At 39.0% G+C, this 18,315-nt stretch overlaps 1 protein-coding gene across 1 annotated transcript in view; it reads left to right on the forward strand.

The window, feature by feature from the left end:
• Positions 1-24: 24 nt before the first annotated feature.
• Positions 25-18,315, forward strand: part of SLCO1A2 (solute carrier organic anion transporter family member 1A2) — a 96,971-nt gene continuing 78,680 nt past the window's right edge. Inside the window, exons 1-3 of the mRNA XM_081127859.1 lie at positions 25-464; positions 3,320-3,562; positions 4,209-4,304. The gene's annotated coding sequence lies outside the window, so the exon portion shown is untranslated. The remainder of the gene's footprint in view (positions 465-3,319; positions 3,563-4,208; positions 4,305-18,315) is intronic.

Genomic DNA, 18,315 nt, shown 5'->3' on the forward strand with positions numbered 1-18,315 from the left:
AGCTCACACTTAGTCTCTTCGCGCATTGGCCGGGGACTGCGCTCCGGAGCTTGCAGCCGCGTCCTTGGCACCCGGGCTCCGCGTGATGGTTACTACGCCTGAATGTAGTTTTCTCCGCGATAGAGAAGACAGAAAACAAAAATTAAAGAAGATGGGTCGCCAACGGAGGCTTGGCAGATTGTCTAAAGACAGACCAGTGATCTCCCGGGGCAGAACATTCTTAAAATAAATGAATTGCTCTGACGTGCTCACTACAAGCTCCTGTGAGAAATTAAGCATCTTAAGATGACTCGGGGACCACAGTGGGCTCTTGGGAAACTCACTCAAACTTCCCCCCAGCAAGCTGTGAAAGTGCATGCGAACCTAGCAGCATCTTTCTGCTGTCAGGCCACCTAGCTAACCACATCTCTGCCTTCAGCGGAAAGGGGTGCCGGCTCCTGTGACCCCCCACTCCAGGCATACAGGTAAAGCCCCGCAAATACATCTCTCGAACTTTTCACCTGTGCGAGGGACAGGGACCAGCTCTAGGACTGTGAGTGTGTTGGAACTGGCAGGGGTGGGGGGATGGTTTCCTACCAGCATTGTAGGACTTTCTTCCAAAGAATTCTTATTACAGCCTTCTGCAACTTGTCAATGGGTTGTTTACTTTCCCGTGTTTAGCCTAAAGAAATATAATGGGCTAACGCTGGCAAAAACAGTTTTATCATCTCTTAGCACGCACCTACTTTCTAAGCTTTCAGCATGGTCTAGCATCTTGTGTTAAAGGCATTGGGGTAGTTGGTACCTATTATACTGTTCTTAGCTTCTGGAGCTGAACAAACCAGAAAAATTGCATTTAACTCCACAGTATACCAGGCACACCATTTTTGTTCTATAAATATCAGATTCATGCCATTTAGAAAACTGGAGGCATTTCTTACAATACACCCCAGCACCCCAAAATTCAATTGATCAAGTCTTGGCAACTCAGAAGTGCGCCTCAGCTTCCTTATTTTAGTTTTTATTGTGACTGCCCTATTGTAAGCCTTCTTCTCCCACTCGAACTATTAAAAAAGGCTCCTCATGGGTCTTTCATCCTGTTCTCTGCTTCTAATGTACCCCTATGCTGCCCTAAGAGTTATCTTACTAAAAGGGAAATGTTGTTACCTTCCCTCCCCACCACTTCTTCTGGCCCAATTCCAGTTCCCTGAACACATCGACTTTTCTTGTCTCTTCCATTCCAGGCTCTCTTGTCCCACCTATAGAAGCCTGTGGATCTATGAATGGCAAGCTCAAATACTACCTTCCCCACCATTCTCTGGCAGAAATAATCATGTTCATAGTACCTGATTGCATTTAACAGTGTTTATTGTGTTTGAGTTGGCTGTGTCCCTATTGGGCTTCCTCTTCGAGGAAAGGAAGTGTATTTTATACACTTTGGTTTTTCTTGCCTATGTCTCTAATCCCAGCATTTAGCACAATGACTTCAGTGATATATACTCAATAAATGTTTCTTGATACTTTAGAATAAGCATGGTAAACCTGATCTTATAAAGTTTGGGCCCTCATTGTGTGGTTATACCCACCAATTTGAGGTAAGAATTGGCCTTATGAAATATCACTGTTCTCCCTTAAATGGTTTGCTATAATATTTTTAGATCAGGTTGTTCTGGGTAGATAGCTGTTGTGGTTATCTCACAGAATCAGGATAGACCGACCCAAAGTTTGGTTTGGATGTCAAGATTGATAAACACACACACACACCATGAGGTGATGAAAATATTTATCACATAATGAGGTCTTCTGGACTTTCTGGGGAGAGCAGGACAATCTCTTAAGCTGATCCAAAAATGGTTTGTGAGAGCAAGGAAAGGAAACCAACTCTGCTTTCATTATGATTAGGGAATGGGTGTTCCGGCACCTGTGGCCCAGGCTTGTTGTGGTTTGAATTTCTTGCCAGTGCCAAAGGTGGGCACATCCAAACTTTCTCAGCTTGACCCTGCTTGGGGCAGATGGGCAAAAGGTGAGGTTTGAAAGCTGTCAGCAAAGATCAAAAAAGGAGCCAGGTCCTATAATAGGCAGTGTTTCCAACTCTATTTGATATGTTTATAAAGTTCCCACACTCTTCCCAAGCCATACAATGGAGCTTGATAGTTCAATTTCAGTTTTAATCTGTATCACCAGAAAACACTCTTATTAAATTATAAGCGCACAAGAAAATACCAAAGTCAAATATAAAGTATTTTTATTATCCAACTTCTTTTCTCTTATAGAAAATTGGGAATTCTCCTTAGCTTTTTAAATTTTTGAGTCATAATTAAAATGTCTAAAAGATATCCTTGACAGAATGACATATTATAACACAATTTATATATCCTTTTCTGTATACTCTATAAATAAAGAATATTTTAGACCTTATAATAGCTTTCATGCTATTTTTGAATAAAACATTTATACTTCTATTCCATGGCATTTATTTGTTAATTGCTATACTTTGCACATATGAAATTATTATGACAGCACTTGAAGGAATTATTATTTAAGTATCTTGATAATTATTTACCATTTTAGTGTGTAAGGCAATGTTTTAATACTACATTGAATATTAGAGAAATTCAGATTGTTTTATCATAAATAAATAAAATATTTTCTACAGTCAGTTATTATACTGAAGGAATAGAAAGAAACAGTGCTTTGTATCTTACCTTTTGTTTATTGAAATCACTTGTTATCTCCCATAAAAATAAATGAAACTATAAAGAAGGTAAAGCATATAGCCTTCCAAATGGGAAAAATATGAAATTATGGTATCAAATGATTGTGGCTAATTTATTTCAGTTGATATAAAATATTGAAATTAGAAATACATTGCACTTCTTAAAGAATTTTATATGTTTTAAAAAGACAAAAGTTATGTTGTTTCAAATAATACTGCAAATACTGCATTTATCCATTAACATTTTTCAAGTTCACATGAACCCAAGACAGATTTACATGACAGTTGGACTAAATTTCTCCTTTCTAGTGTTGAAAATATTTTTAGGTTTACATGAGACTTTAGAATTTTAGCCATCAGAATGATCTTTACTCAATTTATTGATAGTAACAACAGTGATACACATTGAGCATGCTTGCCCAGATACATTAAGCTAAAAGTGAAAAGAAAACCTCATTTTATCATTAGTCTTGGGAGATGGTAATTTAACCAATTTCTGGTTTGGTTCAGGTCAGGCCATATATTGTATGGATCACATTTTGAAGAACAGCTGTTTACAAAAACATTTTTGTATAACACCAAAAAATGTTGTTAGTGATTGTGACTGTGAAATTGCATTCACAGGGAGAAACTTTTTCCTGAGGAAGATGAAACATTTGTTTAAAGAAGCACATCAGCTGGCTGTGCTATGATTAATTTTTGACATCTTTGAAGAAATCGAAAGCATTATCAGTTACAGAACATTTAAAGCATCTGGTGTTTGTAGAGAACTGGACACCCGTGGATTCTCTCCCTTCTTTTGCCTGAGCCATCTGCCCTGGGAACCCACACACTCTCTTCTGCATGTATCATGCTCTCATTGAAAAGGTATGTTAATGTCAGTGATAAGATTTCTATGACTTATGGAATCATAGTGTGACTTACCTTTCTCACTTGAAAAGGTAATTTAGAAATGTGTCAAAACATTTTACAAACCTAATAATATTGCAAAGCATGAATAACTCTTAACAATATTCCTACTTTTACATCTCTAGCTCTTTGTTTCTCTCTTTCCTGTGATGACCCATTTTCTTTCTCCTGCCCCTACATGCACTTGTTTCTGAAAGCTCTATTCTCTATGACAGCAACTTTTAAAACATGCAATACCTGACTATTGAGTCAGGGGCACTGACCTCTTTTCCCTTAGATTGTGAAATTAAAAAATGACAACAGCCAACACAATAGCTGTCCAGTGTGAATGAATCAAAATTATACCTATATTTTTTGTCAGTTCGGCAAAAAAGAAAATATATTTTTTGGTGTGCTGCAGGATTTTAGTAATTAGTTTACCTGTGCCAGGAGGTGGAAAAGATTGAAAATCACTACTCTGTGAAGTTCTCTTCCCTTTCCATACTGCCTTTATCAGCACATCAGCACCTAGTTGCCCATCAAATATGCATTCTTCCCTCCTAACAGAATCTTAATTTTGTTTGAATTGACAAATGTGCTACCTAAAAATATGTTTTTTGTCCAGACACTTTGGTAGCTGAGGTGGCCATGTGACACAGTTCTGGCTCATAAGTGGAAGTCAGCCAAGGATTGGCAGAAACCCTTTGTTCTACTGATACAGGTACTACTGGTTCCTCCTTTTCTTCCTTTCTGTCTGGAATGTGGATGTGAGATTAGGGGCAGAGCAGCCACCTTGACATCATAAGACCACAGGTATGAAGATAAAGATATATTTGTTAATGATGTGGAGGGGAGAAGATGCAACATTTTTTTTCTAAAGCCTTAAATGAGCCGCTTTTTAGATTCTGGATTTCCTACCTCTAGACATCTTGTTACCTAGACAAATTAATCTCTGTATGTTTAAGCCACTATTAGTTTTCTGTGCATATTGCCAAATAGAATCCTAACCTTGCCCTTCTTTATTTAATTACATAAGGAAGAAACAATTTATTTACCCCATCATATCATATCTTTAAGCCATATTTATTCCTATTGCTCGTAATTATTTCCCTTCAGTGTGCTATTTGACAGAGTACAAAACTGAAGGCAACATTCTGTATCATTTGCAAAGTCAAATCAATTGCTTTTAGTTCAAAGGAGTTCAGTGATTTATTTTGGCATTTCTTGCTGTGATTTATCTGCAACACTTTGCTGTAGGCATGATGTGATCTACAATTGGAGACCTTGCTGACAGTGTGATTTCCTAACACCATTTCTGACCACACTGGTGTTAAATTCAACTTAATCGCTTCTGCAAATCCAACCCAAATTAACCCTTTTGTAGATTTACTTTGTGAGAGGACATGACAAATTTTATCAAACATAGATTTGAATTTGCTACCCTTTCTGTGTTGAGGGTGCTTAGCAGTGAGCAGGAAGTAGGCCACTGTTCAGACTAATGTGATTCCTGTGTGTATCTATATGTATATTTACATCTAGATCTATATTTGCATGCCTGTATTTATATTTAGATCTGATTGAGATATCAAATAGTTGTATAAATATAACTGTTTCCAAAGCAATAGCTTTGTTTTCCTCCCAATCATCATGGATTCTATTTAATGATTTAATGTGGTAAATTTCTAAGTCTGAATATATTCCTACAGTTTCATAAAAGCTTGTATTAAGATTAGCCAACCATGCTCGGTAAGCATGTTTTCCTTTTGCACTGAACAATATAAATGAATTAAGAAAGGGGCATTTAGGTTATGCAAATACAAATCAGTATGACCATTCTAATGTCATTTGAAAGACTTTAAATTGTTAACATTTTCACTCATTTATTCATTTAACAAACATTTACTGAGCACCTGCTATGTGCCAGACATTGTTTCAGGTACTCGGGATATATCAGTAAATAAAACAAACAAACATTTCTGCCTACAAGGTAGACAGAAAATAAAGATAGACAATAAAATAAAAATAAATAATGAGTCAGGTTGCGTGTTACAAAGTGCTAAGTGTATGGAAAACAAAACAAGAAAAGTAGGATCAATAGTATGTATGGGAGTGTGCTGTTTAAAATTTTCATTAAGGCCAGCAGATAGGTCTCATTGACAAGATGATATCTGAGGTAAGAGACGGAGGAGGTGAGATAGTCATGTGAATATCTGGGAGAAGAGCATTCTAGGCCATGACGGAGGGGCACGTGGTGGGTAATAAGAGGAAAGGTCCTAAAATGGGGATGTGTCAGGCATGAACAAGGCATTGCAAAGAGGCCAGTCTGGCTGGAACAGAGTACCTGAGGAGGAGAGAAGTGGGAGATGAGATGAGAGAGGATCATGGAAGGGGTGGACAGGCTAGAGCTTTGCAGATGTGTAGAAACGTTGACATTTATTTAGTGAAGTGCAGAGTCATTATAGAGCTTTGAACATAAGACTGACATGCTCTGAAGGCAAGGTCAAAAGCAGAGAGACGAAGCGCAGCAGATGAGGCGAGATGGTGGCTTGCATCAGTAAGGAGTATTTGGATTCGGGCTCTATTTTGAGGAAGAATCAACAGGATTTGGGGCAGTTGACCACATAAATTTAATCATCCATGGTAGACATTTCTTTTTTTTTTTTAATTAATTTTTTTATTTTTATTTAATTTTTTAAAAAATATATCTTTATTGATTTCAGAGAGAGGAAGGGAGAGGGAGAGAGAGATAGAAACATCAATGATGAGAGAGTCATTGATCAAACCCACAACCCGGGCATGTGCCCTGACCGGGAATCGAACCCTGATCGCCTGGATCCTAGGTCGATGCTCAACTGCTGAGCCACGCCTGGCTGGGCTTTGTTAGACATTTCTAAAGCTGAAGAGGGATACGATTAAGTATTACACCAAGACAAGAGACACAAACCAGAATTGTCCTGGACAAAACTGGACAATTTGTAAGGTTGTAGCCATTGGTGATCTTGTAGGGAATATTTTTTACCTCTGCAGAATAATTTCGTCTCTCCTTTTCTCTTAAACCCAGTCCAGTCAGGCTTTTCCTCTGTAATCCACAGAAATTTGTCCATTTTGCAGTTGTTTATCCTAGGTCAGAATAATGACCTCTGGGCAAAATCAGCATTGAATGCTGGGGGTAAATGCTGGATGAGAGGAAGAAGCAGTTGCTCCAAAGTTTTCAGGTTAGTAGCCAGAAGGATGATAGGATGCTATGCCATCCACTGAGATGAGGAACCCTGCAAGTGGAATAGGGAATTTTTTCTTTTTGGTGGGGAGAGGGGGCAAAGGGAAGATGAGTTTCTTTTTGTATATGTCCATTAAAGATCCAGTAGAGGTGCTGAGTTGGCATATATTTGAAGTTTGGTAGTAATGTCTGGGCTGGATATATCTGTCTGGGAACGGTCAGCCTGTAGGGAATATTTAGAAGATCATTGGACTAGATGAGATCACCGAGGAAGTTACATATAGATGGAGTAGAGAAGACCAAAGACTGAACCATGGGGTATTCCAGTGTTAGAAGATTGTGCAGAAGATGAGGGTCCCCTAGAGGAGACTGAAATAAGTTACCAGTAAGATAAAAGGAAAACCAAAATAATGTGGTGTCCTGGAAGTCCAGTGAAGAGAGAATTTCCAGGAAAAAGGGGTCATACACTTTGTCAAATGCCAGTGATAAGAGATGTCTGAGAACTATCCATTAGATTCAGTGATGAAGAGGTCATTGGTAGGTTGATTATATAAGTTACCATCCAATCTTGACTTCTCTAAAACCAGAAGTGGGTATGGCTAAACCAAAGGGCATAAGTCAGAACTGACCTGAGCAAAACTGGACATAAGGCCACACTAGTCAGTTAGTAATCCCTTTGCAGAAGTATTTCTTTTCTCAGTTTCTCTTAAATTCATTCCAGTCAGGCTTTTACCGCCATGTTCCACCAAAACAGATCAGTTTTGCAATTATTTATGCTAGATTTAAAAAAATGCCTTCTGGACAAAAGCAGCATTGAATGACTGAATGCTAATATTATATCAGATTCGCTGCTAGATCTTGGTCTGTAAATTTTGTACATGCTGAGTACCTACTATGTGCTACTTACTGCCCTCATGAAGCTTACATTCTAGGTCAGTAAGTTTAAATACTTAATATTCTAAATCATTAATTCAAACACTGAAACTTCTAGCTCAATAACTTCAAAATACATTAGTAATGTGTTGTTTTTGTTTTTTCCTTGGAAATCTTCCTCCTAAAGCCGTTCATCATTCTGATCTAGTAAAATTGTTGCTCCCTATTCTCACTGCACAGGAATTTCTCTTCATCGTCATCACAGAAATTTCTTTCATTTAAGTTGGATTACTTGTTTCCTAAATCCAATGACTTATTCTTTTCTTTGTTTTACTCCCTCACTTGTGATGAGTATGTCTAATGCAAAAGGAAAATTTGGGGCTCTTTGTTCAAATTTCAGGAGGAACAGCAGACCATTAAACCAAGCATGGGGCCCATGGAGCATGAGGCCCCATGTGACTGCACAGATCACACACCCAGGAGGCTGACTCTATTCTGAGGTTTAGGAAATGACAATATAAAGAACATCTACTCCTAATGCTGTTTCTACCTGGGGAACAAATGATAGAAACCTGACCTGAAGAGTTATTTTGGAGGGAAAGATGATTTATTGTGTTTTTTTTTTGTGTGTGTCTGGGATCCTACAACCAGAAGTACATCATTTCCCTCCTCTGGTTTAACTGTGGCTGATAGAAAATGAGGTCTGCCCTTCTTACCTACCATTGCCTGACAGATTAGGTAATATCTCTGGGTAAAGTGAGCTCTCAGGCTCAAATTACAAGACATCTGAGAGCACAGTCATTTGAAAAGAAAACAGCAGATTAGGTGATAGATACAAAAGAAGGAGAATATTAGAACAGATGCGACAAAAATTAAAAATTTTATAATGAACATAATAAAAAAGATGATTATTAAGGTGAAATAAGAGCAATAAACCACAAACGGAACAAGGAAGGAATGTTATGTATGAAAAATAACGAGCATAATGAATTCAGTACATTGGATAAAGCTTGAAAGAGAAGTGGAGGTTGAACAAATAACCTCAGAAGGAAGTAAAAGAAAAAAAAAAAAGAGAGAGAAAAATATAAAAGAAAAGCCACTAGAAATACTAGTCTCCCAGACTAGAAAAATCACCCAGTTGTTCCCTCCTGTGTCTTTCTTTCTCAGCGCCTCCTTTCCTTTCACAGTACTACCACACTTACAATACCTCTGACACCAGATGCTTAATTTGTCTTTTTCTCACACTAAGCATTTCTCTGCAACACCAGCTGAGTATCCTACAATTCAACTTAATTCTGACACTGTCAACCCAGGGATAGCATCAAATCTCACAGGTTAAGGACTCAGCCCTACCAAACTGCCCCTCCATTTCAGATGCCAAGGTCAGAGGTTTTAATACCCTGCCCCCCACTTGGGTTCAATTAATTTGCTAGGGCAGCTCACGGAACTCAGGCAAACACTTACATTTACCAGTTATTAATGGATACGGGTGAAGAGATACCTAGTGTGAGGTCTGGGAGGGTCCTGAGTGCAAGAGCGTCTCTTCCTGTGGAGTTGGGGTGTCACCCTCCCAGTGTGGATGTGTTCACCAACCTGGAAGTTCTCTGAACCCCATATTCCAAAGATTTTATGGAAGCTTTCTCACATAAGCATGATCCATTTTTAACACCATTTCTCTTCCTCTCTCCACTCTGGAGGATGGGGTGTAGGGCTGAGAAGTCCAAGCTTCCAGTCACAGTCTTATCTTTCAACCCCCATCAGAAGTGGTCCAGGAACCCACCCAGAGTCACCTCAATAGAACAAAAGATGCTCCTAATGCTCTGTCACTTTGGAGGTTACAAGGGTTTTGGGAGCTTGGTGCTCACAAACCCACATGCTCATCAAAGGGAAAGTAGATGACAAGTGCAGTACATTCATCCAATGGAGTTTTATGCAGCAATAAAAACAAATTAACCACAATGATATAGTATGTAACAAAATGAATGAATTATAGCAAAAAGTGGAAAGATCGAATACCCTCAAATTACATACAGCCTGAAACTCTCTGTGTAAAGTTAAAACAAGCACATACATGCATTCTCCTTCCTCTCTGACTCTGTCTCTCTCTTTGCCTCTGTCTCTCTCTGTCTTTCTCTCTCTCTCTCTCTGCAGAATTGCAAAACTATATAACAGTGAAAGCAAGGGAATGAACAAAAGAGTCACAATTCTCTATGGACTAGGTGAGACAGGAGGTGGCTTAGTGGGGGAAACCATGTGGTTAGACAAGTAGTTTATTGACAGGTTTCTAGGTTTTATAAATAAAAACATGCTGGGAATGGACAATGATGAGAACACGTTGTGACAATATGTGTACCAAGGAGTATGACAGAGCAAATTCTGTGTTTCTGAGTTCTATAAAATAGTTTTTTTTTTCCCAAATGAGGGATAGACTAAAAGCCTTACTTTCCACATTTAAAAATAGAAAAAAAAAACTTATGAGGGACCGTGCTTGACTAATTAGTGCTCACGGGGAGGAGGGAACTTGTGCGGTGGGGTGGAGAGAGCACGCACCGCGCGTTTGACGTTCAGTGCGCTGTGATGAAGCAGGACATGCAGCCCCTGAAGGAGGCTTCTGTACGGTACAGCTGAGAACTAGAACCATGGTCTCCAAGGTTATTTTCAAGGGCGAGGATGGCAGTGGGCCACCAGTCACACATGAATTCATTCCAGTGCTTTACATTGGTACCTGTTTAGCTATAAGTCCCGATTTTTACCAGAACTTACACTACCATAAACTGGCACTTCCTCTTCATCAGGAGCCAGCGGTGGCTTTTTCTGTAAAGGGCTAAATAGTAAATATTTTAGGCTCTGCAAGATATAAGATGCTGTCGCTATTCAAACCTGCCATTGTAGTTGTGAAAGCAGCTGCGGGTAAAATTTAAATAAGTGATGATGGCTGTGTTCTGATTAAACTTTAATTATGAAAATCGGTGACAGGCCAGATTTGGCCCCAAAACATAGTTTGTTGAAGCCAGTTCTATACTGTCCCCCCAGTGATAGTGGGGGGATATCAATATAGCATGCTTGCCAGCAGGGTGAGATGGTATTTAGGCCAGACCTTAGGGTTAATGTCATCCCCGCAAAGTAGCCACGGATCTTCTAACGTGAGAAGAAACAGAAGTCTATGGTCCGGACTATAGAATCTTGACAATGGAATTAGTATCAAATGACACTCTCTCCAGAGCTGCCAGTTTGGAATGAGGATTTGAGGGAAAGGAAACTGTATGGACCACACTGGATTTCTCTCTGCAGAGAAGGGACTGGGATGCTTCTTTAGTGAACAATTTAGGGTCTCAGGTGGACTCACCAGCTGCGTGTGGAGGAGCATATGCTCAGGTCTTTGGGTACAACATTGCATGTGGGAGGATGTACTGAAAGTTAAGGAATCACGTTACACATTGGAAACAGAGCCAGGGGAACAGTTCAAAGGACTTTGTGTTTTAGTGCTGTGGAGGGAGGGATGATGACCTTGGGTAGATATTTATTCAAACAAGAGGCATTGTTTCTGAATTTTTTTTTACAGATTCTTTTTCCCCCCCTCATGTTTTTATTGATTTCAGAGAGAGGAAGGGGAAGGGAAAGAGAGAGAGAAACATCAATGATGATAGTCATTGATCAGCTGCCTCCTGCACGCCCCCTACCAGGGATCCAGCCCACAACCCAGGCATGTTCCCTGACCGGGAATCAAACCATGACATCCTGGTTCATAGGTCAACACTCAACCACTGAGCCACGCCAGCCAGGCTTGTTTCTGAATTTAAAAAGGTCACTGATAGAGACAAACAAAAAGAGTGTGTTGTCTTTTACAGGGGGAAATTATCAGTGTTTTAAAAACTACTTTCCCTATAGTTATTAAGTCCTTTTGCTGTACAGTAAGAGTTAATTTTATATATGTTGTGCAGGCACATCAAAATGGAGAAAATTATTTTGTGTAAAAGCTTAGCAGAAGAGAAGGTACTAGAGAAAATATTTGGGCGCCATAGACACTGAGAGCCCTTGTCTAGGGAGTTGCCACAGAGTTTTCTAAATATTTCCCTTGTGAAAAAGCTCCTAGAAAACCTCCATCAGTACGTTCTTCAGTCTGTTTCCCAAACATCTTCTAAACGTGTGCAGATCTCTCCTCTGCTGGTGCCCACACCTTCATCCAAGCCGCCGATCTCGTGCCTGGCTTTGCAGCGCCTGGCTCCACTCTTGCTTCTTGTGCCCAGCCTTTTCTCTACACAGCAGCCAAATTGAATTTTTAGAAACACAAACTTCATCAAGTCATTTCCGTGCTCACATCTTTTAAGGGCTTCCCGTTCCTGATAGAACACAAGCCTCACTCCTCCCGTGCGTGCGGCACGGAACGTGACCTGGCCCGGCCTCTGCTCGGTGCCCCCGCATCGCTGTGTCCACTTCTGCCCGCACCCTGAGCCCCAGCCTCCTCCAGGCACGCCAGCCTTATCCATCTCCAGGTCCACCTCCTGCCCACTTCTGAAGCAGTTCCCAGATTTGGTCCACAGGGCAGCGGGATGGACATTGTTGTGTCCATCCTTCCCCCAAATTAAACAGTTGAAAACAATGAAAGAAGTCTCACCCGTAGAGGCTGAAGAGCAGTACAAATAATATCTGAGAATTACTAAATATTATCTTGGATAGATAGAATACATTGTAAAAAAAAATGTTCTGACTGATTTGGTTATTAAATAGACACACACACACACACACCCACACCCACCCACCCACCCACCCACCCACCCCCTTACAGCTTTCTAAATGTATTTACTAAACAGGCCTAGGAAAGGGAAAAGATTCTCTCTTAATACTGTTACGCTGACTTGTGTTTTTTTCCCCCTTCCTTCAGTCAGAACAAACAAAATCTAGGAGGTTGAGATCTAGACTGTTTTGCTTCTTAATATACCCCTTGCACCTAGAATAGTACTTTGCATGAAATAGGCACTTAGCAAATATTTGTTGAATGAAAGGACAATAATGTCAGCAATTCCTTGAGGTAAGTGCTGTAATTATCTTACAGCTTAGATTGAAAAACTGATGTTAATGAACTTGTCCACGATCACAGCTAGTCAGAGCTGGATCTGGGTTCTTAAAAGCTGAAGCTTTTAAGCTTCCATACCATTCCTATCAGGTTTCCCCCTTTAAAATGTCAATCTAGGCCATCCTTTGCAGTCCATACTAAATTCCACCTGGATACGACCACCTCAGCACCAGACAAGGCCTCTAATTTTTCACTCATCCAATCCAGCCAGCAAGTTACTGGTAGAATAATTGGTAAACAATGGTTTTCTCACGTCAGCCTACTGTACAACAATGTTGGTGCTTTCCCCCCAGATATTGGTGCCACCCTATAAAAATGATGTTTCCCGTCTACAGCAACCCTATGCTCCCAAGTCTATTTCTATTTGGTTTCATCTTTTCTTAGGTTATCCAGCTACACAGAAAGCTTAACTTAGGTTCAATTTTTAAGCATCTTAGTTTACTAAATTAATAAATCAGCAAGTCTTTGATTTTTCTTCTTAATTACAAAAGGAAAAACATTGAGAAAACTGAGGCTCAGCAAGTTAATAACATTAACTCATTAACTGAGTTTTTTTGTAGCCTTTTGACGTGATGTGATAGTATAAGCCATGGCCACGTAAGGGTTAACTGTTAAAAAAGAAAAAAAAAAAACACTAAACTAAACCAGCAAGGAGGAGCCTCTGGCTCCAAGAGACTAATCTTTTCTATAACCTGATTTATGCAATCCTCGGAGCCAAAGAAACTTTATCAAGGGATTAAAACTTATATAAACAAAGATCTCTTTATTTGGAGCTCTGATTCAGAACAAGACACTCCAGCTTACATGTGTGCAGAGCTTTATTCATATTGGTTTCTCAATATGTAATTTTTTAAAAATCTGATGATCCTACAGTATTGAATCAGTGGTAAATGAAGATGATGGTGAATACTAAGGTAAAAGAAATTCATTTATTTGACTTACTGTGGGTTGCAATTCAAGTCACTTTTGCTTGGAAAAAAATGTAAGGTAGATTTGAAACTCATTTACCATAAGACTCTTCAGGTTTTCTAATTGCTTTGTCTATAATTTCCTGATAGTAACAACAATTTTATTTAATGTAGGATCATGTAAGAGTAATAATATTAGTTTTTCACAAACAAACATATGGGTATATACTTTGATTTTTTTCAAATATGTAGTGACAAGTGGTTTGGAGAATTGGAAGTGAGTTTAAATGATTCCGGATAATGCTGTTTTCCTGCTACTTTGTCCATGGCCTGAAAACCTCTCTGTTTATCCAGTTCCTCCAACTCCAACCTTCAAGTTTCTGATCAGATGCTATGTTCTCCACAACTCTTCCTCCCCTGAAATCCTAGCACATCATACACCCCATCGGAGTTGTCTTTTAAAATTCAAAAATGAGAACATTATTTTTTTAAAGACCAAATAACACAAATTATAAAAAAGAAAAAGTCAGTTTGGCACTTGTCTTTTTATATTTTTTCTATGCTCATATAAAGAATATCTAAAACATATGTAATTATACCTTTTTATAAACATATGCTTCTCCCCCTACTTTTATTTACCTGAATGGGGTCATCATTATATACATGATTTGCCTTGTTGCTGTATTTATGTAACTGTGTGTGATGGACATTCCTTTAGGTCAGCACATGTATTTAAATCATTCTTGGTCTTTATTCTTTGAAAGAAATGTGTCCATTTCTATAGAATGGATTACCAAAAGTGAAATTACAAAGAAAAACTACTACAATTCACAACCACTCTGCTTCTTTATTACATTGGATGTTATAAATTTTTTAAAATTTTGTTAATTTATTATATGGAAAAATGAGGGTATTGTGTTGTTTTGAATTGCATATCCTTGGCTCTTAGTGAGAATTAGCACCTTTTATAAAAGGCTTTTTATAAATCTTATTGTCCATTTGCATTTCCTCTTTTATGAATCCTAGTTTATGCCTACTTTTTAAAAAAATTAATGTGTAGGTGTTCTTTATTTACATTAGAGACATAAGCCCCTGCCTCATATACATTTCAAACTATTTCTCCATGTCTTCTTTTAACCTTATTTATGGGGTTTTTGCTTGTTGTTTTTTGCTTTTGTGTAATTTGTATTATGAAGTTGACTGTAATTTTCTTCCATTATAATTTTTTGGTTTTATTGTTTGTTTTTCTCAAGTTTTTTTCTGACCCTAACATTTGCTTAATTCCCCCCCCCCCAAATATTTTCATTTTCTACATTAAAATGTTTAATCCATTGCCCTTTTTATTTTTGAACATGATATTAGGCAGGACTATCACTCTATTATCTGTCTAGATGGAAATCTAATTATGATATCAAGATCATTTTTAAAGTAAGCTATACTTTTCTGTTGAACTATTATTGAAGTATTTACCATATGTTACGCTTTCATTTATAGTTGGTCTAGCTATGGACTCAGTTTTGTACCAGTGTCTTGTCTATTTTTTTGCTCATGACTTGCTGTTTGAAGCAGATAACTGTTACAGAGGGTTAGTATCTCTTATGGCAGTAGGGCAGGTACCTGCAATCTTTTTCAATTTCAGAGCAGGATGAGGTGTTCTTTTTCCTGACCTCAAGCCTAGTGAGCATGACTTTAAATTTGCTCAGAGTGCATTATATTTGTCCTCTGCAGTTTGGAGGACACGCGGGACTGGTATCGTGACTCCTTAAGAAGTCTGAAAGGTAAAAGGCTGTGGGTGGGTCCATCTGCCAGGGATCGAGCCTGCAACCTGGCATGTGCCCTGACCAGGAATCAAACTGGCAACCTTTTGGTAGCTGGGACAACACCTAACCAACTGAGCCACAGTGGCCAGAGTGAGAGGGCTCTATTTTAGAAGTACTGGCACCCCACTCAATGGCGGGCCAACCAGAGTTAGTTTGGGGTTGTCTTAGTCGTAGACTGATTGGATTAATGGAGCAGGGTTGAGACCTCAGGTGAGAGAGGCTAACTATGTATGCCGCCTATCTAAATTTAAAGAAATTGTGTGTGACTAGTCAGATGAGGTGCATGGTGCATTTACCCTGCCAAGGACACTGCAGGTGACAGATCGTGACTGAAGGATGGGATCTCCAAAGACCCACAAAAGTGGCCATGAGAGTCAGTTTTAAATACCTGTTCTTGCCAGAGAAGGCAAGGATGACATATTCCGCTTGCAAACTTCTCCCTTACAGGTTCCAGGTCTGGAGGAGACAGAAACAGCCTGTTCAGCTGTGGGGGAGGAGACGGGGCTGTGGGGGTGGGGAGAGGTTGGGAGAAACCAGGAAAGAAAATTGAGGGAAAAAAGCTGTACTCTCCCAAAGGTAGGCTTTGGATATGTTGTAGTGGGAGGAAAGCAGTTTTAATGTAAATGAAGTTCAAAGTGAATTACATATATTAATCCTGAACTGAACTTTTTGTGGGACTAAACATGATCAGAAGGCTTTTTTTTTCTTTTTTTCTTTTGAAAGTCCACAGAAAGAAGTGAGGCCTGTTTGAGATTCCATTTAGTGTCAGGAGAGGAAGCGGCCCCATAAAATGAATCTGATAGGCAGTGGAGGGAAAACAGTAAGGCTATTTCCTGATGTCGCAACGTAACTCCTATTTGTTTAAGGCACTTGAACCTGAAATCCATTTCTAATGTAAATATTGCTTGTGAGCATAAGGTTGGATTATTTCAACTTTAATGTCTTTTTTCAATTACACATCCCTTTCACTAAGCATTGGCCTTCCGCGCAGAAAGACACCAAGATTATAAATTTGCCTTCCTGTATACCCTCCCTTGGTTTCAGCATACTGTTGGTGGGGTTTTTTCACTTAAATATTTTCTAAACATAAATATTTTACCATTTAACCTGGAGACATCTTTCGAATCATGGGAATAGATTTAGCTTTTAGAGGCATGCCTTCTGTTGAAAAAACTAAATAAGAGTTTTGCAGGCTTTGGCTAGAAATAAATGATAAATATTTAATCAAAGGTCTTATGGTTGGCAAGATGGAAACACAGCTAGGCAAAAACTTTTGAAAGTGTTCCAAAGAAGAAAGAAAAATTATGAAAAGTACATCATTGAGAACATAAGTGCCACATTCTTAGGCTTAGGATTAGTCCAGGCCAGTTATCAGTCAGATGCCAGGGGGTCTGGATGATGGATTGCAGGTGGTCTGGAAGATGGACGGCAGGAGGTCTGTTCATGCCTGGTGTTCTGTACAATGGATGTTAGATGGATATCATGCGATCTGGATATGTGAGTCCTTCAGGGGGTAATCAGAGGGTTCTCTGGAGGTCTGGTGTATGTCTAGGTACTGACACACATGAACTGATATATACCCAAGCACTGACCCAAGACTGGAAGGGACACAAGTTTATGTTCCCAGGCAAGCGAGGATAAGAGCATTGTTTCCTCATGCTTCAACCTTCTTAATGTTAATACATTTATCAGCTTGTCTGAGGGACTCTATCTTTCATATTCCCCATCTCCACTCTTTCCTCATACCAGTTCCTTAGGAAGGGCATTAGTAAGGAGTCAGAGCATGCGAGTCAGATTTGGGCTACTCTAGAAAGGGAGGATGATGATAATTTCAGAAGGTTATGTAGCATTTAAAATCTTCACAATAGCCATTTATCTCTTATAAAACAGTAATTAAATAAAATTACATGTCCCATATGTGAAATGAGGATGGAAAGTAGGAAGTGCCTTAGGTGCTAACTTAGTACAGGGACCCAGAGGCAGCCCAAGGACAAGGTGAAGCTTAAGCTTGACAACTTCTCAGTTATTCTTGTCTAGCAACAGAGGCAGTGGGAGCTACCAATTATTGAAATTTGCAATTTGTCAGGCTCTCTAACGGGCACTTTACATTATTTATCTCATTTTTTAATTATATGTCTAATCTTTTTAGGATCCAGAAAGAGAAGATTTAGATATCTTCTCTTCGAATCAATCCTAGGAAGTCTAATGAGGTCTACCTAGATGGTCCGTTGGCAGTCCCTGAAGCATCAGAAATGTTTTGTTTTGGGGGGGGTTAAAAGTGAGAATCCATTGAGATGTGTCTGCAGAAGCTTGGGTGTTCCGAAATGTAAGTCCAAATATATGATGTAAATGTTGGTAATGCCGGAAAAGAATGGAAGAATATAGACTGAGTTCTACACTGGGTTGGGTTCTACACCAACATTTTTGTCTTACAAATTAGAATTTTTTGACAGTAACACTCTGTGATTTCATCTATTATGAGAATATAATATGGTGATCCATTGAAACAGTCTAAATTTTATTTACATTGTAAAATGGAAAAACAGCGTATGAAATAAGACTGTGAATATGCCATAGGAGACACCTCATTTTGAAAAAGTCCTAATTTTTTTTCTATCCATTTTCTTTCTTTTATCTCTGTGTGGGTATGATTTTTTTTCTTCATTTCCTAGTGACACACCACTTATTTTTTATGCTGTAAATCAGTGGTGGGGAATGTCTGGCCTGTGGGCTGTGAAATCATTTGGTCTGGCCCCGTCAAGGCAACCACAGGCGGGACTCAAAATTCATTCAATAAATCTAGGAGCATTTTTTGTAGCTAATTTTTAAGCTGACAATTT

The sequence above is a fragment of the Miniopterus schreibersii genome, assembly GCF_964146895.1.
Source record: "Miniopterus schreibersii genome assembly, chromosome: 2".
Lineage (NCBI taxonomy): Eukaryota > Metazoa > Chordata > Mammalia > Chiroptera > Miniopteridae > Miniopterus > Miniopterus schreibersii.